We start from the raw sequence: 20,514 nt of genomic DNA, 5'->3' as shown, positions 1-20,514 counted from the left end.
ACCAACTCCCGACTGCCTGCTTCTAATGTATGCTCCTTGATCGACTCAAGACTAAACTGATACCAGCTCGATCCCCAATGATATTGAACTGCACTCGAGTCAAAACGATACTGCCTCTCTACCTTATTATTCACAACAATTTTTCGATGCAAATCAGCAGCGTTGCCTCCACCGTTAACAACAGAATAATAATAATAGTAATAATAATAATAATATTAATAATAATAAATTAAATAAATAATAAAGAAGAAATTAACACAACTAATTGAAATATCCATACCCAATACAGCAAATATACAGAAGAAAACAGGAGAAAAAATTGAAAAATACATCCAACTGGCTGAGGAAGTCAAGGACATGTGGCATCAGGATAAAGTTGACATTATACCAATTATACTTTCAACTACAGGAGTCACACCACGCAATATCCACCAGTACATCAACGCAATACAGCTACATCCAAACTTATATATACAACTACAGAAATCTGTAATTATTGATACATGTTCAATTACCCGAAAGTTCCTAAACGCAATGTAACATATACCGTACAGTCAAAAGGAAGTCACTCTTGATCAAGGTCCGCGTCACTTTCATTTTGAACCTGACCTAAGGTCTGAGAAAGGAATGAAGATGATAATAATAATAATAATAATAATAATAATAATAATAATAATTATTATTATTATTTCTTCTTCACTTTCTCAGACGTTAAGTATGGTTAAAAATGGAGTGATGCGGACCTTGATCAAGCGTCACTTCCTTTTAACAGTACGGTATATGTTATATTGCATTTAGGAACTTTCGGGTAATAGAACATGTATCAATAATTACGGATTTCTGTAGTTGTATATATATGTTTGGATGTAGCTGTATTGCGTTGATGTACTGGTGGATATTGTGTGGTATGACTCCTGTAGTTGATAGTATAATTGGTATGATGTCAACTTTATCCTGATGCCACATGTCTTTCACTTCCTCAGCCAATTGGATGTATTTTTCAATTTTTTCTCCTGTTTTCTTTTGTATATTTGTTGTATTGGGTATGGATATTTCGATTAGTTATGTTAATTTCTTCTTTTTATTAGTGAGTATGATGTCAGGTTTGTTATGTGGCGTTGTTTTATCTGTTATAATGGTTCTGTTCCAGTATAATTTGTATTCATCATTCTCCAGTACATTTTGTGGTGCATACTTGTATGTGGGAACGTGTTGTTTTATAAGTTTATGTTGTAAGGCAAGCTGTTGATGTATTATTTTTGCTATATTGTCATGTCTTCTGGGGTATTCTGTATTTGCTAGTATTGTACATCCGCTTGTGATGTGATCTACTGTTTCTATTTGTTGTTTGCAAAGTCTGCATTTATCTGTTGTGGTATTGGGATCTTTAATAAAATGCTTGCTGTAATACCTGGTGTTTATTGTTTGATCCTGTATTGCAATCATGAATCCTTCTGTCTCACTGTATATATTGCCTTTTCTAGCCATGTGTTGGATGCGTCTTGATCAATGTGTGGCTGTGTTAGATAATACGCGTGCTTGCCATGTAGTGTTTTCTTTTTCCAATTTACTTTCTTCGTATCTGTTGATGTTATGTGATCTGAAGGGTTGTAGAAGTGGTTATGATATTGCAGTGGTGTAGCTGATGTATTTATATGAGTGATTGGTTTGTACATTTTGCTAGTTTCTGCTCGTTCTAGAAAGAATTTTCTTAAATTGTCTACCTGTCAATAATGTAGGATTTTTATGTCGATAAATCCCCTTCCTCCTTCCTTTCTGCTTAATGCGAATCTTTCTGTTGCTGAATGTATGTGATGTATTCCATATTTGTGGCATTGTGATCGTGTAAGTGTATTGAGTGCTTCTAGGTCTGTGTTACTCCATTTCACTACTCCAAATGAATAGGTCAATATTGGTATAGCATAAGTATTTATAGCTTTTGTCTTGTTTCTTGCTGTCAATTCTGTTTTCAGTATTTTTGTTAGTCTTTGTCTATATTTTTCTTTTAGTTCTTCTTTAATATTTGTATTATCTATTCCTATTTTTTGTCTGTATCCTAGATAGTTATAAGCACCTGTTTTTCCATCGCTTCTATGCAGTCGCTGTGGTTATCCAATATGTAATCTTCTTGTTTAGTGTGTTTTCCCTTGACTATGCTATTTTTCTTATATTTGTCTGTTCCAAAAGCCATACTTATATCATTGCTGAATACTTCTGTTATCTTTAGTAATTGGTTGAGTTGTTGATTTGTTGCTGCCAGTAGTTTTAGGTCATCCATGTATAGCAAATGTGTGATTTTGTGTGGGTATGTTCCAGTCATATTGTATCCATAATTTGTATTATTTAGCATGTTGGATAGTGGGTTCAGAGCAAGGCAGAACCAGAAAGGACATAATGAGTCTCCTTGGTATATTCCACGCCTAATCTGTATTGGCTGTGATGTGATATTATCTGAATTTGTTTGGATATTAAGTCTGGTTTTCCAATTTTTCATTACTATGTTTAGGAACTGTATCAATTTCGGATCTACTTTGTATATTTCCAATATTTGTAGTAACCATGAGTGGGGTACACTATCAAAAGCTTTTTGATAATCAATGTATGCGTAGTGTAGCGAACTTAGTTTAGTTTTAACTCGATATGTCACCTTTTTCATCTATTATCAGTTGCTCTTTACATCCTCGTGCTCCTTTGCAACAGCCTTTTTGTTCTTCATTTATAATTTTGTTCTGTGTTGTATGTGTCATTAATTTCTGTTTAATGACTGAAGTTAATATTTTGTATATTGTTGGTAGGCATATTATGGGGCGATATTTAGCTGGGTTCGCTATGTCTGCTTGATCTTTAGGTTTCAGATAAGTTATTCCCTGTGTAAGTGTATCAGGGAATGTGTATGGGTCTGCAATGTAACTGTTAAATAATTTTGTTAGATGTGAATGTGTTGAGTTGAATTTCTTTTGCCAGAAATTTGCTATTTTATCATTTCCAGGAGCTTTATAATTGTGAGTAGAATTAATTGCTTGGGTGACTTCATGTTGCAAAATTATCACTTCAGGCATTTGTGGTATCATTTTGTATGTGTCTGTTTCTGCTTGTATCCACCGTGCATGCCTGTTATGTTGTACTGGGTTTGACCATATGTTGGTTCAGAAGTGTTCCATGTCTGTTATGTTCGGTGGATTGTCTATTTTAATGTGTGTGTTATCTATTGTCTGGTAAAATTTCTTTTGGTTTGTGTTGAATGTTTGGTTTTGTTTCCTTCTATTTTCACTTTTTTTGTATCTTCTAAGTCGTTTGGTGAATGCTTGTAATTTCTGCTTCTTTTCATCCAATTGCTCTGTCGCATCTTATTGTGAGATTTTACCTAACTTTTTTCGTTTTCTTCCGAGATTTCATTTCTTATAAATTGTGTTAGCTGTCCGATTTCTTTTCTCAGTTTTTCTATTCTGATCTGTAGCCTGTGTTGCCATGCTGGTTTTGTGGGTTTCTTCTGTGTGTTGGTTGGTTCTGATCTCTGGCTAGTGTGTATATTTAGTGTAGTGATTGCTCCTACGTAGACCAGTAGTTGTAACTTTTCCATAGTTGTATTTTCATTTATTTTGTTGTGTATGATTGTGTTGGTAGTTATTATTGTTGTTTCGACTTCTAGGTTATTTGGTGGTCTATGCAAGAATGGCCTAATGTCTGTATTTGTGTCTTTGTATTCAATATATGTCAACTGAAATTTTTCTTCTACACTCCTGGAAATTGAAATAAGAACACCGTGAATTCATTGTCCCAGGAAGGGGAAACTTTATACACACATTCCTGGGGTCAGATACATCACATGATCACACTGACAGAACCACAGGCACATAGACGCAGGCAACAGAGCATGCACAATGTCGGCACTAGTACAGTGTATATCCACCTTTCGCAGCAATGCAGGCTGCTATTCTCCCATGGAGACGATCGTAGAGATGCTGGATGTAGTCCTGTGGAACGGCTTGCCATGCCATTTCCACCTGGCGCCTCAGTTGGACCAGCGTTCGTGCTGGACGTGCAGACCGCGTGAGACGACGCTTCACCCAGTCCCAAACATGCTCAATGGGGGACAGATCGGGAGATCTTGCTGGCCAGGGTAGTTGACTTACACCTTCTAGAGCACGTTGGGTGGCACGGGATACATGCGGACGTGCATTGTCCTGTTGGAACAGCAAGTTCCCTTGCCGGTCTGGGAATGGTAGAACGATGGGTTCGATGACGGTTTAGATGTACCGTGCACTATTCAGTGTCCCCTCGACGATCACCAGTGGTGTACGGCCAGTGTAGGAGATCGCTCCCCACACCATGATGCCGGGTGTTGGCCCTGTGTGCCTCGGTCGTATGCAGTCCTGATTGTGGCGCTCACCTGCACGGCGTCAAACACGCATACGACCATCATTGGCACCAAGGCAGAAGCGACTCTCATCGCTGAAGACGACACGTCTCCATTCGTCCCTCCATTCACGCCTGTCGCGACACCACTGGAGGCGGGCTGCACGATGTTGGGGCGTGAGCGGAAGACGGCCTAACGGTGTGCGGGACCGTAGCCCAGCTTCATGGAGACGGTTGCGAATGGTCCTCGCCGATACCCCAGGAGCAACAGTGTCCCTAATTTGCTGGGAAGTGGCGGTGCGGTCCCCTACGGCACTGCGTAGGATCCTACGGTCTTGGCGTGCATCCGTGCGTCGCTGCGGTCCGGTCCCAGGTCGACGGGCACGTGCACTTTCCGCCGACCACTGGCGATAACATCGATGTACTGTGGAGACCTCACGCCCCACGCGTTGAGCAATTCGGCGGTACGTCCACCCGGCCTCCCGCATGCCCACTATACGCCCTCGCGCAAAGTCCGTCAACTGCACATACGGTTCACGTCCACGCTGTCGCGGCATGCTACCAGTGTTAAAGACTGCGATGGAGCTCCGTATGCCACGGCAAACTGGCTGACACTGACGGTGGCGGTACACAAATGCTGCGCAGCTAGCGCCATTCGACGGCCAACACCGCGGTTCCTGGTGTGTCCGCTGTGCCGTGCGTGTGATCATTGCTTGTACAGCCCTCTCGCAGTGTCCGGAGCAAGTATGGTGGGTCTGACACACCGGTGTCAATGTGTTCTTTTTTCCATTTCCAGGAGTGTATATCTAACATGTGTGTCACTTCATTTTCTATTTGTGCTTGTGCTGGTGGCTGTCTTAAGATTTCGCTTTCCTCTGATTGTTTAATTGACACGTTTTGTTCATTGTTTGTTTTCTCTGGGATGTTTGAGTCCATTACTGTATTTTCTTCTTCTTCTAATTGCACATTATTTTGTTCCAGTATTTGTTGTACTTGTTGTTTGATGTTTTCTAATTCTGACTGGGGTATCCTGTAATTTTTTATTATTACACAGATCTGATCAGCTAGTCGTTGTTCTGTTAAAAATTTTAATTCCGGTTATCTGGTGATAAATGTTGTGTATACTTGTGATTTGTATCCAGTTGTGTTGGTTCCTAGGTTTGTTGCTTGGTAATAACAGAATATGAGGTGTCGAATAACTTCATCTGACCATCTCATCCTCTGTGTTTGTTTTCCTTCTAGGATGGTTGCAGGAAGCATATCCAGCAAAACACCTCTATTTGGATTTAAATTATTTTCCAGTTGGCTAGCAGTGTCGTTACCATTGTGGGCGGGCATAGGGTTCAAGCGTCGTCCCCGACCATGACGGCGCTTGTCCGAGGCTTCTTTAGTTCAGTCCTGAACCAAGTAATCACACTAAAAGGGGGGTTAGCCCTATTAGTGGTTTGTTCTTTTCGTCGCCTTTTACGACTGGCAGAACATACCGGAGGCCTATTCTTTTCCCGGGCCTCCACGGGATTTATTATTATTATTATTATTATTATTATTATTACTGTTCGCCGCTGGTCGCTGGTGCTGGGGTGGACAGCTGCAGTCCTGGCTACTGCACTGCCGCCAACCGCCTCCTCGCTTCTATACTAATGCATTACATTTGTCTCCATTGCTACAACACTAAAAAAGAATAAGAACCAAACACGCAACATAGCTCTTTACAGACAACACATTCATTGGACTTTACCTTACCTACGGATGAATGTCAGTGTGGTTAAGGTGTCAACAGTTAAATTAAATTAGCGCTAGAAAATTTGGACCCTTCCAAATTCTTTTATAAAAACCAATGTTTTAGTGACTTTTTAACAGTTTTAAGGGCCAGTGCTAATAGTTCCTTCGTAAGATTCATTTGAAAATTTTCGTAAGTGTTTAAATTGTTAATTGTTTGATGGCCACATCTCATTGTGCTGTCACAAGATTTCTTTGAATATACTAACGATCGAACTGAATCGTCTGTTCAAGTACGAATGTATGCGACATTTTTAGCCCTGCTTGCCTGACAATATTAAATGTTAAATAAAAGGCTTGGTTGCTTACTACTGAAGGATCAAATGGTTCAAATGGCTCTGAGCACTATGGGACTTAACTGCTGTGGTCGTCAGTCCCCTAGAACTTAGAACTACTTAAAACTAACCAACCTAAGGACATCACATACATCCATGCCTGAGGCAGGATTCGAGTTTGCGACAGTAGTGGTCACGCGGCTCTAGACTGTAGCGCCTAGAACCGCACGGCCACTCTGGCCGGACTATTGAAGGATCCCCTGCATCCAAACTTACCTGCTCCATGGTTAACTACCACCATTTCAAAGGTAGCAGAGAGTGGTTGTCGCTAGATAAATGCGTATCTTGGTACCGAGCAATCAGTATCTTGTAGGTGTGGTAGATATAAGAATTTATCCTGTTGTATTCTTGTTAATACCTTACTTATCATTGCAGCTTACTGTGTTTTTGTAGTATTCTCTTATTATGGGAGTAAGAAACATTTTGAAGCTGATGCAACTAAGTGACACATTTGCTGTGGATCTGGAAAGGATAATATGGCTGTGTTGCATCATCAGATGTGGGACGTATTGGACAGGCTGTTAACCACCACGTCACAAATAGTCTGGGAGGTGAGCGCCACATGCAGTGCAAGTCATTCTTTCCTCAGTGTGGTTCAAGAGTGTATTGCTTTATTCGAAGCTACCTCTCGTTCGAGGCCCAAATGCTGCGTTTGCATGCTCGGTAGACCATGTCGCTAACAGGGTTAGTGATGTCCGTTTACATACCAAGAAGCCTAAGCTTACGTTCGATATACAAGCCTTAAAGGACGAAATTCTTTTTATTCAACAATGTGTTTCTTTCCGTAAATGGCAGGAGGTGAGTGAAGTAGACGAGGATAAAGAAACACATAACTTGGAGAACTTAAGTAACCAAGTAAGTAAACTTCCAAACCTTCTCCTTTCTATTGTCCAAAATATGCTACATTTTGGAGTTTAGATGAAATTAGCCAAAGAACAAGTGACTGTAGTCAGGGTCATGATGTCGGATTTGAGTGTAACCACAAATTCGATCGCCATGAATGAGCACATCATAAAAATGGAATGATTTAACTAGAACAATTAATTACAAACAATCTGAGGACTCCATATCATTGTCTAAATAGGACTGCCTCATTCATGACGATCGGTGAACAACCCTTGCAATACAAATTCAATAAAATTTATTACATACGTAACACGAACAACTACTAAATGTGGTACTTCACGCCCAAAAGGGCCTTTTAGCCCCTCAAGTTGCAAATCCAGTTCAAACTGTCAAATGTCCAAGACTAATTCAAAATGAATCAACGGAAGGAAAGTTTCCAATACTGCTAACAGAAAAATGTAAGTACATATTGTTAAAGGTTATAGATCGTGATTTATTTGTAACCAATGACGTATTAGGTTGTGTAATTATTATTGCACTAAGTAAGGCGATTTCAGTTTGTATATAACTTGTTACAGTTACCAAGTAAAATCAATCCTGATGCTGACCAATATGCTTACATACAAGCAGGGAAAGAATACTTGTTGATACATAACTCTAAGAAACTGTACGTTCAGTCATCACCCGATCAATTAAACTAGAAAGAAATGGACAAACGGTGAAATATATCTAAAAAAATCTTTGGGTTAATTTCAGTGTGTAACCAGAAGGACTGTCAAGTAAAATTAGTATGAGACAATAACGTATGTAGAAATTGTGCCAAGAAAATGGTCTCATTAGAAAGACGTTTATGGTGTAGTTTAAGTAATAGTGGGTGGTTGTAGGTAATACTAAAGGAGGAAGATATGACCGTTTTGTGTAGCACATATCGATCTAAGGATATTAAATTAAATGGCGTAGGAAAATGAAATTTCAGAGGAACTGTAAAGTACACATATCACACCTTACATTCAACCAGACAAAGTGATCCACATGAACTACATCAAGGAAGATATAACGACAAAAGTACAAAAAACTTAGACTGTTGTGACGAAAACTCAGTAGTTTAGATGTACAATATGAATTACATCACCTCCAACTTAGATGACTTACGAGTAGTGAATAAGCGATAGGAAGAGGTTGGTAAATTCAATGATAAAGAACATCTTGAATTAGAACTGGAAGAGAAGGTCCAAACTTATTCCATTGTTTCATACATGAGCGTAAGTTAAATTATTCTTGTTATTGTAATGCTATACCGTGTAACTGCTGAAAGTGTTTGCACAATAAACTATATGCTGAGCCTGAAGATGGGAACTACCTTTGGACTATTTGTGTAAACGCGACTATGGTCCAAACACCTGAAATAAGAGGAATACCCTCACGCTCAGTAGACAGAGAGGAGGAAATGGTCTTATATGAAAGATATCTGAGCAACAAGGTTGACAGAGTGGTAATAACAAATAGACTTTATTCACATCTTAAAGTCTATTTGTTATTACCTCTCTGTCGTAGCACAATTTCCGACAAGTGGAATATGCACAGCGTCATATGGCGGCAAACCCGTGAAGATAATTGATTTTTCAAGCTTTGCAGGAAGATATAAAGTCAGATGTTCAAGATGTTTTTCTTCAGGTGTAGCTTAAGAAAAAATTTATGCAAATACTTTGTAACTATAGTTTAAATGTTTTAGCAGCACTTAAGGTAACGCACATTGATTTGCTTTTGGGGGGAGGTCTGCGATCCTAGAAAATTTTCATAACTTTAAATACATGTCAGATCGTAACGAGAATAGTGCGCATGGATCCACGGTCGGGCCACTTTGCCAGTGTGACAGATGGAAGACAAACAGGATATAGGGTGAAGATAACGTTTCCCGAAGCAGATGGACACTATTTGTTTCTGAGAGGTTGGTCAGAAACGCAGTAAGCAATACTCTTCACACCTCGCCAAAGGCGCCGGTGACAAGGTCAGTGGAATAAGGGAAAGGGTTTCGACGCCCCTTATGGACGAATCTCGCATGGAATTTAAGAGGATAATCAAACATTAAGGTCCAGAATGAGAATTCATATCAGCGCACAGTCCGCTGCAAAGTGCAAATCTCATTCTGGAAACATCCCCCAGGCTGTGGCTAGGCCATGTCTCCGCAATATCCTTTCTTCCAGGAGTGGTAGTTCTGCAAGCTTCGCCGGAGAGCTTCTGTGAAGTTTGGAAGACAGGAGACGAGTTACTGGCAGAATTGAAGCTGTGGGAACGGGGCATGAGCCGTGCTTGGGTAGCTCATATAGTAGAACACTCGCCCGCGAAAGACAAAGGTCACGAGTTCGACCCTCTGTCCGGCACACATTTTTAATCCGCCAGGAAGTTTCAAACATTAAGTTGATCATATGTCGTGGAATGGTTAAAGGAATGTTCCAGACGGATACTGAAGAGGGCTTTATGCACCCAGAATGGATTAAGAAGAAGAAAAGAAAAGGTTAGCCCGCAGCAGATGAGGGAGTCAGTGGCCAGTTTCAGTATCGAAGTGACGCTCCGCTGCAGCATCTGGTGGAGCAACATGCACTTCAGCTACGAGAATACTGTGACAGGCTCTGGTAGACACACAGCAACTGCTAGCTAAGTAGCGTTTTACAGCATTCATTGGCATAGTGCTGAAGAGGGACTGCCTGTCTCTGTCTCAAGAAGTTAGAACAGAGGAGTTCCAGTGAATAGCTGGAACAGGTCGCCGCCTGGTACTTGTCTCTTGTAGGGTAGGCCAAGCTGCCCTTGAGTACTAGTGAATTACTGCAGAGTGCTGATGACTGATTGGTTTTGGAAAAGCGCTGTTAAGTTCCAAGCCAATTCGTATACACACACGAGAAGGTAACAGAAATATTCGGAGAACGTAACTGGAAATCCTTCAAAGAAAGATGAATCTGTTTTTTCAGAATTTTGTTGAGTTAATTTAGAGAACCTGTACTCCATGAAGAATCCGCGACCATTCTGCTGACACCATCCTGTATTTCGCTTAGGAACTACGAACAGTAAAAAGTATGTGCATTATTGGTGTTATGTACCTTCTGCTATGCACTGTACTCTGGCTTCCTAACATAGCATTTTGTTGTAAATGTACAATTATCTGGTACCATCTAAGTTTTTGTTATGCAATATGTAGTTCATAGGAATGAGGTGGGGTAATCATCAACAAACGCCAGATCCTGCTGTTTACATACTCGCATAACCTTTTCTTAGTAGCGACTCAGTGTTATGTCTCCATACGTCCACCACTGCGCAAAATAATTTTTCAATGCACTGTGTGTAATGAGAGATGGCGAAACGACGTTGCCCTGAACAGAAAAAACGTTCGAAACGAAAGTACACGATCACGTAAGAGTCGCAGCTAAATGAGAATGGTTGGACTGCGCAAAAAATTAAAAAAATACAAAATAAAAAAGCATGTGCCCCACCGGATATTGAAGTATAAGGACAATCCGCTTATCAAATACGGCAGGGGTCCAGGTTGGAGTAAAATTAAAATTTAATTTATTTGATTCACTTCGCTCTCTCTGGAGTTAATTTCGATGAATATCGATACTCGTATTATCCGCTGTCGATATTGTAGGGAACCACATGAACTGCCAACCGCATACCATATCGGAACACAAAAAAAAAGGATCAGCAAAAGGATAACTGTCTGCACAGGCCATGAAATCAGATTACTTGTATATCACTCAAATAAAGATTATGGATAATCACGTTGAGTAAATAAACAGCTATTCAGCTGAAATAAGAAAAAAAATGCATACGGCACAGCCTCAAACAAACATGAAAACTGAGTACATCTACTGACTTTCCATACACACACAATATTTACTTTTGACCTTGACAGTCGCCAGTACGGGAAATCACCTTAAATCACCTCGGCGTAGAAGGCGTACTGAGCGTGTCGTCACAGAGCTGAATACGAACGCATTAGATTTTCTGAAATCCCGATTAAAACTGTGTGCGTCATCCGCATTCAAACCTAGAACCCTGCCCTTCGCGGCCGTACTCTTACTGGCTCAATTTTTAAATTTACTGTGGTGTCACCGCTGTACACCACACTTGCTAGGTGGTAGCCATTAAATCGACCGCGGTCCGCTAGTACACGTCGGACTTGCGTGTCGCCACTATCAGTGATTGCAGACCGAGCGCCGCCACACGGCAGGTCTAGAGAGACGTCCTAGCACTCGCCCCAGTTGTACAGCCGACTTTGCTAGCGATGGTTCACTGACAAAATACGCTCTCATTTGCCGAGACGATAGTTAGTATGGCCTTCAGCTGCGTCATTTGCTGCGACCTAGCAAGGCGCCATTACCAGTCAATATTGATTCTGTAAAACATGTACCGTCAAGAGCGATGTTCACCAATTATGGATTAAAGTTAAGTATTCCAGAAGCTACGTACCTATTTTGCTAGTCTCAAGACCTTGTCCTGTTCTAGACCTCACGCCAACCTGTGTGAGCTTAAACGCATGCCTTTCGGCTTCCTGTCATAGTGGATTGGCTGTCTTGCCAGTCCACAACAGTTGGCGACGAGCCCAATTCGCGTTCGTAACTATACTGCCCAGATTTACTTGTGTAATGGCTTTTCCACAATCTCCAGATGTACTGTCCGAATTTTATCGCTTAGAGACCCAGCAGACGCAGGCCTTACTGGATGCCCTTGGACAGCTCGTCCAGGGTCTACGTGCAATGCAAAACGATGCGGCAGCCGCCACTCCACCGCTACCGCAGCCACAACACGCAGTTGCACCACCTTTTCGTCCTTTTGATGCTGCACTGGAAAGCTGGACAGAGTGGTAACGCCAATTTGGATTCCATCTCGCCGCCTACAGAATTCAAGGTAACGAACGGTAGCCTTTTCTGTTAGTATCCGTAGGCGTCCAGAAGTACCGTGTGATTGTGAAATTATTTCCCCAACGCGACGTAGCAACTCTGTCCTACGAGGAAATTTTGTCTGCATTAGACGCATATTTCAAAGAATCAGTCTATGTAGTTGCGAAAAGGTATACCTTCTTTCGCACAAAATGTACGGCCGGTCAAACCAATCGGAAATGGGTTGCAACTTTGCAAGGCCTTACTAGAGATTGTGCTTTTGAGTGTCAATGTGGACTCCCTTATTCAGATACTATGGTACGTGATGCAATAGCACAGAACGTTTCTGATGTTCGTATAAGGGTACAGATTTTGAAACTAGTCGATCCCTCCCTTCAACAAGTGATGGATATATTGGATCGGCAAGACACACTTGACTTTGCTCAGGAATCATTTGAAACTTCGCCACCCGTGTGTCAGGTTAACCGGCCCGCCGGGCGTGCTACACGGAACAGTAAACAGCTGCCTGGCTCTCCGCCATGTGTCCCGCACCAGCAAGCAAATGCAGTGAAATCATGCCCACGGTGTGCTACTCGACATTCATATGAGAATTTCCCGTCACGCCAAGCTATTTGCTTTTTCTGTAATAAAAAACGACATGTTCAAAGTGTTTGCCAGAAAAAGCTCCGATCGGGCACTAACAACCATTCCAGGCCCTTTGCTTCACGCCGGAATCGGAATCGAACCAAGAATACTCACGCTCGTAAACCTTCGCCCATGGAAGTTCATGTAGTTAATTCCACTCCGCCCAGCACCACTCTCTCTAACAGTGACTGTGTTCGTCCCACAAATGGTGTGCGTCGACATCGACGGAAATCCCGTCAAGTCGCAAGTGATTCTGTACCTGTGTCAGTTCACGTTGCACGAGACAGTTGCTCTTGTCGTCAGCAGGACAATAAACTTTTTGTATATTTGGACATTAATGGCAAAGTGATACCGCACCAGTTCGATACCGGAGCTGCAGTTTCACTGATCAATCACGACACGTACAAACAGCTGGGCACACCTCCGTTGCATGCAGCAAATGTTAAGTTAAGTAGTTATTCAGGATAATCAATCCCTGTGTTAGGACAGTGCAGCCTCCTTGCAACATACAAAGGGCAAACAAAACTTGTATTAGTTTACGTACTTCGTTCTTCTTCTGCAGTGAACTTGTTTGGTTTCGATTTATTTCAGTTGTTTAACTTGTCTATAGTCAATCAGGTCCTATCGGAGAACCAGACTGTGCCTTCAGACAGTGTTTCTCGTCTATGTGAAGAGTTCGCAGACAGTTTTGCACCGGGCCTTGGTTGCGCTAAGAACTATGAAGCACATGTGGGACTGAAAGTAAACGCGCAACCGAAATGTTTCAGAGCGCGCAATGTTCCCCACGCATTGCGTGATGAGGTCGCAAGAACATTAAACGATTTGGAATCACAAGGTGTAATTGAACGTGTGCCGGCTTCTCTCTGGGCATCACCCTTCGTAATTTTGCAAAAACCTTCTGGAAAATTGAGACTTTGTGTGGACTTCAAGGCAACGGTGAATCCACAACTAGTGTTTGCAACTTTTCCTTTACCCCGCCTGGAAGATCTTTTTGACAAACTGTGCCCGGGTAAATATTTTTCGCAGTTGGACCTAGCAGATGCGTACTTGCAAATACCTGTGGACGATGAATCCCAGCGCGATTTGGTGATTAACACGCATCTTGGTTTGTATCGATTCAAACGACTGCCATTCGGATGTGCAGCGGCTACTGCATTGTTTCAGCAATATCTGCAAACTGTTTGTGCGTCGGTCCCTACTGCAGAAAACTATCTGGACGATATTGTGATCTCCGGAAAGACAGAAGAAGAACATTTAACCAATCTCAGAACATTATTTCAGGTCTTGCGACAAAATGGTCTTCGCTTGCGGAAGGACAAATGTGTGTTTTTTGCTCGTGACTTACCCTACCTGGGACACGTAATCAATGCCCAAGGCATACATCCCAGTTCAGAGCACCTTCGTGCCATACAAGACTTGCCTTCGCCGAAGAATTTGAAGCAGCTACAGAGTGTGCTGGGAAAAGTCAATTATTATCATCGCTATGTGCGCCACGCCTCTTCCATTTCAGCTCCGCTCCATCGCTTACGCCGTAAAGGTGTTCCGTTCGTCTGGACGACGGAATGGGAACGCGCCTTTCGCCAGTTGAAATCGGCGTTGCTTTCCACTACTTGCCTTACGCCATTCGATCCCCAGAAGCCCCTTTTGTTGATGTTGGATGCATCGGATTTCGGGATCGGTGCTGTGCTTGCGCACAAAGATGGACCGCACGATCGCCATATTGCCTTTGCGTCCAAATTGCTCTCGTCTGCGCAAATAAATTACTCACAGATCGAGAAAGAAGCATTGGCTCTCGTATTTGGTGTTACTAAGTTTCATGATTTCTTGTATGGCCGTCACTCTACCATCATCACAGACCACAAACCTATGACATCGCTTTTTCATCCGAACAAGCCTGTACCTCCACGTTCAGCGCAGAAATTCATTTGCTGGTCTATTTTCCTCTCGCAGTACCGCTACGATATTTTGTATCGGTCCACTGCTAAGCACGGAAACGCCGATGCGTTGTCCCGTTTGCCTGTTGCTGAGGATAGAGCATTCGATTCCTCCGAACTTGCTTGCATGTTCATTGATTCGGAAACCGATGACCTGGTGGAATCGTTTCCGATTGATTTCCGTCGTGTAGCTACAGCCACAGCTGCCGACCCAGTCCTTGCTACCGTTCTGCGTTTTGTTGCCACGCAATGGCCCTTGTCAAAGTCACGGATCGAGGATCCGTTGGTTCGCCAATTTTTGCTCACAAGGAGAGACTTTTTATTAGACGTGGTGTTTTGCTGTTGCGTTCAGATAATGATCAGTCCAGGGTCGTGGTACCACGTTCGTTACAGTCCTCTGTCTTACGGCTTCTCCACCAAAGACATTGGGATATAGTGAGAACGAAACAAATTGCTCGTCAGCACTGTACTTGGTTCGGAATCGATGCTGCGATTACGAATATGTGCTCTTCTTGCATGGCGTGTGCCGAACAACAGTCCGCACCACCACAGAAATTCTTTACATGGCCAATAGCCAGTTCCCCTTGGCAACGCTTACACATCGATTTTGCTGTTCCATTCTGGAATGCTCGATGGTAGGTTTTGGTAGATTCATTCAGTAATTTTCCTTTTGTTTTCCGGATGTCTTCCACGACGTCATCTGCCACCATCCAAGCGTTATCTGCTATTTTTAGCATTGAAGGTCTTCCACAGACTATTGTTTCCGACAATGGCCCACAATTCATGATGCAGAATTTCAGTCATTCTGCAAGGCCACACTCAAACGGTGCCGCTGAACGATTGGTCGGGACTTTCAAGTCACTGATGTTGAAGTTGAAAAGGTCGCATTCTCGGGAGGACGCGTTATTGCTCTTTTTGTCCTCGTATCGCTCTCAGCCCCGAGATGGTCGCTCGCCGACTGAGTTGCTCCACGGACGTCCTCATCGAACCTTGATGTCTTTGCTACATCCGCCGCTTCAGGTTCCTGTGCAGCGGCAGACTCCTGGTTTTGCTCCTGGCGACGTTGTCTACTTTCGTAACCATCGAGGTTCACGGCATTGGCTCGAAGGGCGCGTTCTTCGCTGCCTCGGCCGCGCTATGTATCTGGTTCTGGGGGCGCCTGGTGAGGTGCGTCGGCATCTCAATCAGCTGCGCCTCTGTCGTCGCACGGGTTCTGCCGCTCCGCGTCTGCTTTCAACAACGGTGCCGTCCGGTCAGCGCCCTGGAGACCCATCTACTGGCTCGCCTCAGCCCCAGGTGTTACCGACGCTGCCTTCCATTTTGCCCCATGGCGACTCGCCGCCGCCGCCGCCGCCTATTCTCCCGCCGGCGACGCCCGCAGTGGACGCGTCGCTGCAACCGCCAGGCGCCTCCCTGGGTCATGCGCCGCCGATCGCTTCCCGTGACCCGTTGCCCCCGCCATGGACTTCTTGCCCGCTCCGGACCACATGGCATCTTCGCCCGTCGAGTGCCCCGACCCGATGGAGGTCGACCCTTCGGCCCCTCCTGTCTCTCTACGGGCGCATACACCGCATGTTGGCGTGCACCCTGGAGCAAGTTTTCAGGCGTTTCCTAGCTCCCCTCGGACCGAATGGCAGGGTGCGGGTGGCACAGCCTCGCCTGTTGTTAGGCTCCCCACCTCGTCGCATACGTCAACATGGGGTCCTCCCCACGGCGGGCGGAAGCCTTATAACACAACCGTACGCCGATTTGCGGGGGAGGAATGTGGTGTCACCGCCAGACACCACACTTGCTAGGTGGTATCCTTTAAATCGGCCGCGGTCCGCTAGTATACGTCGGACCCGCGTGTCGCCACTATCAGTGATTGCAGACCGAGCGCCGCCACACGGCAGGTCTAGAGACTTCCTAGCACTCGCCTCAGTTGAACGGCCGACTTTGCTAGCGATGGTTCACTGACAAAATACGCTCTCATTTGCCGAGACGATAGTTAGCATGGCCTTCAGCTGCGTCATTTGCTGCGACCTAGCGAGGCGCCATTACCAGTCAATAGTGATTCTGCAAAACATGTACCGTCAAGAGCGATGTTCACCAATTATGGATTAAAGTTAAGTATTCCAGAAGCTACGTACCTTTTTTGCTAGTCTCAAGACCTTGTCCTGTTCCAGACGTCACTCCAGCCTGCGTGAGCTTAAACGCGTGCCTTTCGGCTTCCTGTCGTAGTGGATTGGCTGTCTTGCCAGTCCAAAACATTTACTGTAGTGTATAACTGTGACAATCACACTATCAGATTATTGTCTGTACATAGTCATTGACGATAGATTCGACAAAACTGTGCTTGGCCATTTAAGTGAGAATGTTACTCTAAGAACATATCATCGATTAACTACTTACTGGCGGTTAAATTTTTTTCCTTGTTTAAATGATCATTCTGGTGTCTGGACTGATTTCCTATTACTTTTCTTATAGTTTCGTGTTACGCGTAAGCCTACTGTTACGCTACACAGCGTTCCAATGAAAAGAAATGCCGTATGCAGGTATACAGTTGTGGATACTGACGAGAAAGAAAGGTATCATTCTAGATATATAGCCAAAGTTTCACAGAAGGACATGTATATATATATATATGTGTGAGTGTGTGAGTGTGTGTCGTAACATTGTCCTCAGTATACAGCTTCGGAGCCAGTTTGTGGGCTGTAAACGGTGTGACGGGACTAAGATTTGCCACTGAATAAAGGTACAGCAGGATGGGAGCAACTGTGAACAGTTCAGTGATACGACAATTCTGATCAGAATCGATGGCAAAGCAAGTTCTACAGCAATACTTGAGCTATACATGCTGACATCAGAAGCAGAATATGAAATGACAGTAGACGTATATGAGGGTAGTGTGTAATTCAATGAGAAAAAATGTAAATGTCGTATAGCGTTGTCGGCTGGGAGATCCCGCGGCGTGGGTTCAGCCGCCTGTGCGAAAGGCTGCCATCCGCGTACACGGGGCCCTTTCCTTGTAGATACGTGAGAGATGTGACGTACATGTATTTGTGTAGTGCTGCTAAGTGTAGTGGATGCGTGTGTGGTGTAGCGTTATCTTTAAAATTGTATGGTGATGATGATGATGAGACAAGAAAGAGGGTGAAACGCAGTGCGAGTAGCTGTCCTTTCTTCTCAAATAGTACCAAAGAGGCAGCCGAATTTGAAGTCCCCATCCGATGAACGGATCACCACCAACACTGTCGCATGCTCTCACTTCATCAGACACAGAGGACAGGTTTGGAATTTAATCCACGACATTGGTGCAAAAGCTGGTGATCAGCAGTTCTCAGCCGCCACCTCTCCTCCCCTTGCCAGCCAGATACTGGCAACCAAAACTTCGTCCTTCCCCAGGATTCGAACCGGATTATCACTCCCAGTCGATCACCACCGCACAGGCGTGCGTTAGCGACTTTGGCTACTTTCTTGGTTGTTATCTTTCTTATAGTTCACTTATTTTATGAATCCCACTCTTTTCCCCCTGGGTCCACACTTGTTATTCTGTGGGCCTGCTTCCTCTAACACCTACTACAGAAGCAGTAGTACAAAACAAACACCAGTGCCGAAAGCGTAATAGGGGGAGAATGGTTACAAGAAAATAAGAAAATGTGAGAGGAGAAACGCTAATTGATTTCTGCAACAAATTTCAGCTGTTAACAGTGATTACATTGTTCAAAAATCGCAAGAGGAGGAGGTGTTCTTGGATAAATTCTCTATAACCGTAAGGGCAACGCTGGCTGATTCCATGTCTGTGGTTCTTGGAGTATTTTCTTTTTTTTTGTTGATACTTTTCATTTTCTGGGGAGGGTAGGATATCCGAGCAGTGACCAAGGTGATCGGGAGGTCTCTCTCAACGGTAAGGCAAACGTCTGAACTGAAAAATACTCTCCTGAATATTCCAAACTGGGACTCCCTCTTCCCCACCATCAGCTGTCCTCTGTTAAGTGGGTGAAAAGTTCCCGAATCTACAATGGGTGAAAAGGGCTGGATGTGGACCATTTTGAATTTAGTCCTAGTAAGTATCTTCCACGCAAAAATATAAAATGGTAGTTCACGTGCTGTGTAATTGTTTGTGTATGCACGGAATGGAGTCAGTGACAGGCTCGACATTTGACGTGTACCTGAGTAGCTACCGATCACCGATATATGTGCAGCAGATGTAAGTGTGAGATATGGGACTGTCTGGTACTGATTACTGCGACAGACACGAAGAGCATCTATGAAATCATAGGTTACAGAAACACAGACGTAGGCAGCATACAACACAAAAAGTTAGTTAGTGGTAGCACGAGTGGGAAGAACCTACCAAAGGAAAGGAAGAGACCAGGTTGGTCTTTAACGGCCTGTCGACTTCGGGATCGTTATAGACGGATCACAAACATTGATTAAGGAAGGATATGGATGAAAATCAGGCAGTCTCTTTCATAGGAACCATTTTCACATTTGCCTTGAGCGACGTAGGGAAATCATGGGAAACCTAAATCAGGATGGCTGTACGTGGTTTACTGTCGTCATCCGGAGTGTGAGTCTAGTGTGCCAATCACTGCAGTATCTCGTGTGGTAACTTACCAGTGCTATAAAAGTTCATGACATATTACGGCATATCAATAAAGGATTAAAACTGAAACACTTTCAACAAAGTCAGAGCACGGTGGTCCTACATCTCGTTTATGATCGTGATCGCTACCAGCAGTGGAATGGTGTACTGATCTTTGTACGTAAGGGCAGCGTCTTGGGCGATTGACTCGTCATCGCCCAGCCCAAACTGCTGAGGACAGAAACTTGAAATTTGGAGGAATGATGATCTTTCATTGTAGATATCGTTTAGGGAAAGACCGTTCGAAACACCACTCCTAAAAGGGTGAGATGAAGGGGATGAAAGGCTGCTTGAAAACATGTCACGGTTAAGACAATTTTGACGCTAGAACAACGAAAATCTGTTTGTGTTCTTTTTTGTCTGACAGAGAAATCACACACTTCAGCACATGTAAATCCAGCCTGTAAGGGGCAAACTGGTGGGTGAAAGTTTTCTTGAAAATAAATCGTTCTTAAGGACTACTTAAGTATTTTTAAAGGTATATTTATGAAAACTAGTATTTCACTTTAGCGTTGGAAATTTAAGATGTATGCATTTCATTGTTTTCGGAAACTCGAGACCATAAAGGAGTGAAATACGAAATAAAAAGTTTTATGAAATTATTTCATTATGAAAGGCAACGGCCATGCCGCGGTGGATACACCGGTTCCCGTGAGACCACTGAAGTTAAGCGCTGTCGGGTGTGGTCGGCACTTGGATGGGTGACCACCCAGGGGCCTTGCGCTGTTGCCAGTTTTCGTGGTGCACTCGGCCTCGTGATGCTAATTGAGGAGCTACTCGACCGAATAGTAGCGGCTTCTGTCAAGAATACCATCATAACGACCAGGAGAGTGGTGTGCTGACCCCACGCCCCTCCTGTCCGCATCCACCGCTGAGGATGACGCGGCGGTCGGATGGTCCCAATAGGCCACTCGTGGCCTGAAGACGGAGTGCTTTTTCGTTATGAAAGCATTTCCAATGCTAAATCTATGGACCTTTGGCTTCTTTGGCATAAATTAAAAAATACATATTTAATAGTTTTTGTAAATTCGACACCTAAGGGGGTGAAATAGGGGATCAAAATTTTTAAGTAAATGTTTCGTTACATTAAAATAATTTTAAAACAGAATCTGTGAAAA

General features: G+C 43.5%; 1 pseudogene; it reads left to right on the top strand.

The window, feature by feature from the left end:
- Positions 1-20,011: 20,011 nt before the first annotated feature.
- LOC126428284 (5S ribosomal RNA) lies at positions 20,012-20,128 on the top strand (annotated as a pseudogene).
- The last annotated feature ends 386 nt before the right edge of the window (positions 20,129-20,514 follow it).

This window comes from Schistocerca serialis, chromosome 1 (assembly GCF_023864345.2).
Source record: "Schistocerca serialis cubense isolate TAMUIC-IGC-003099 chromosome 1, iqSchSeri2.2, whole genome shotgun sequence".
Taxonomy (NCBI): domain Eukaryota; kingdom Metazoa; phylum Arthropoda; class Insecta; order Orthoptera; family Acrididae; genus Schistocerca; species Schistocerca serialis.
This window is presented reverse-complemented; position numbering and strand designations above follow the sequence as displayed.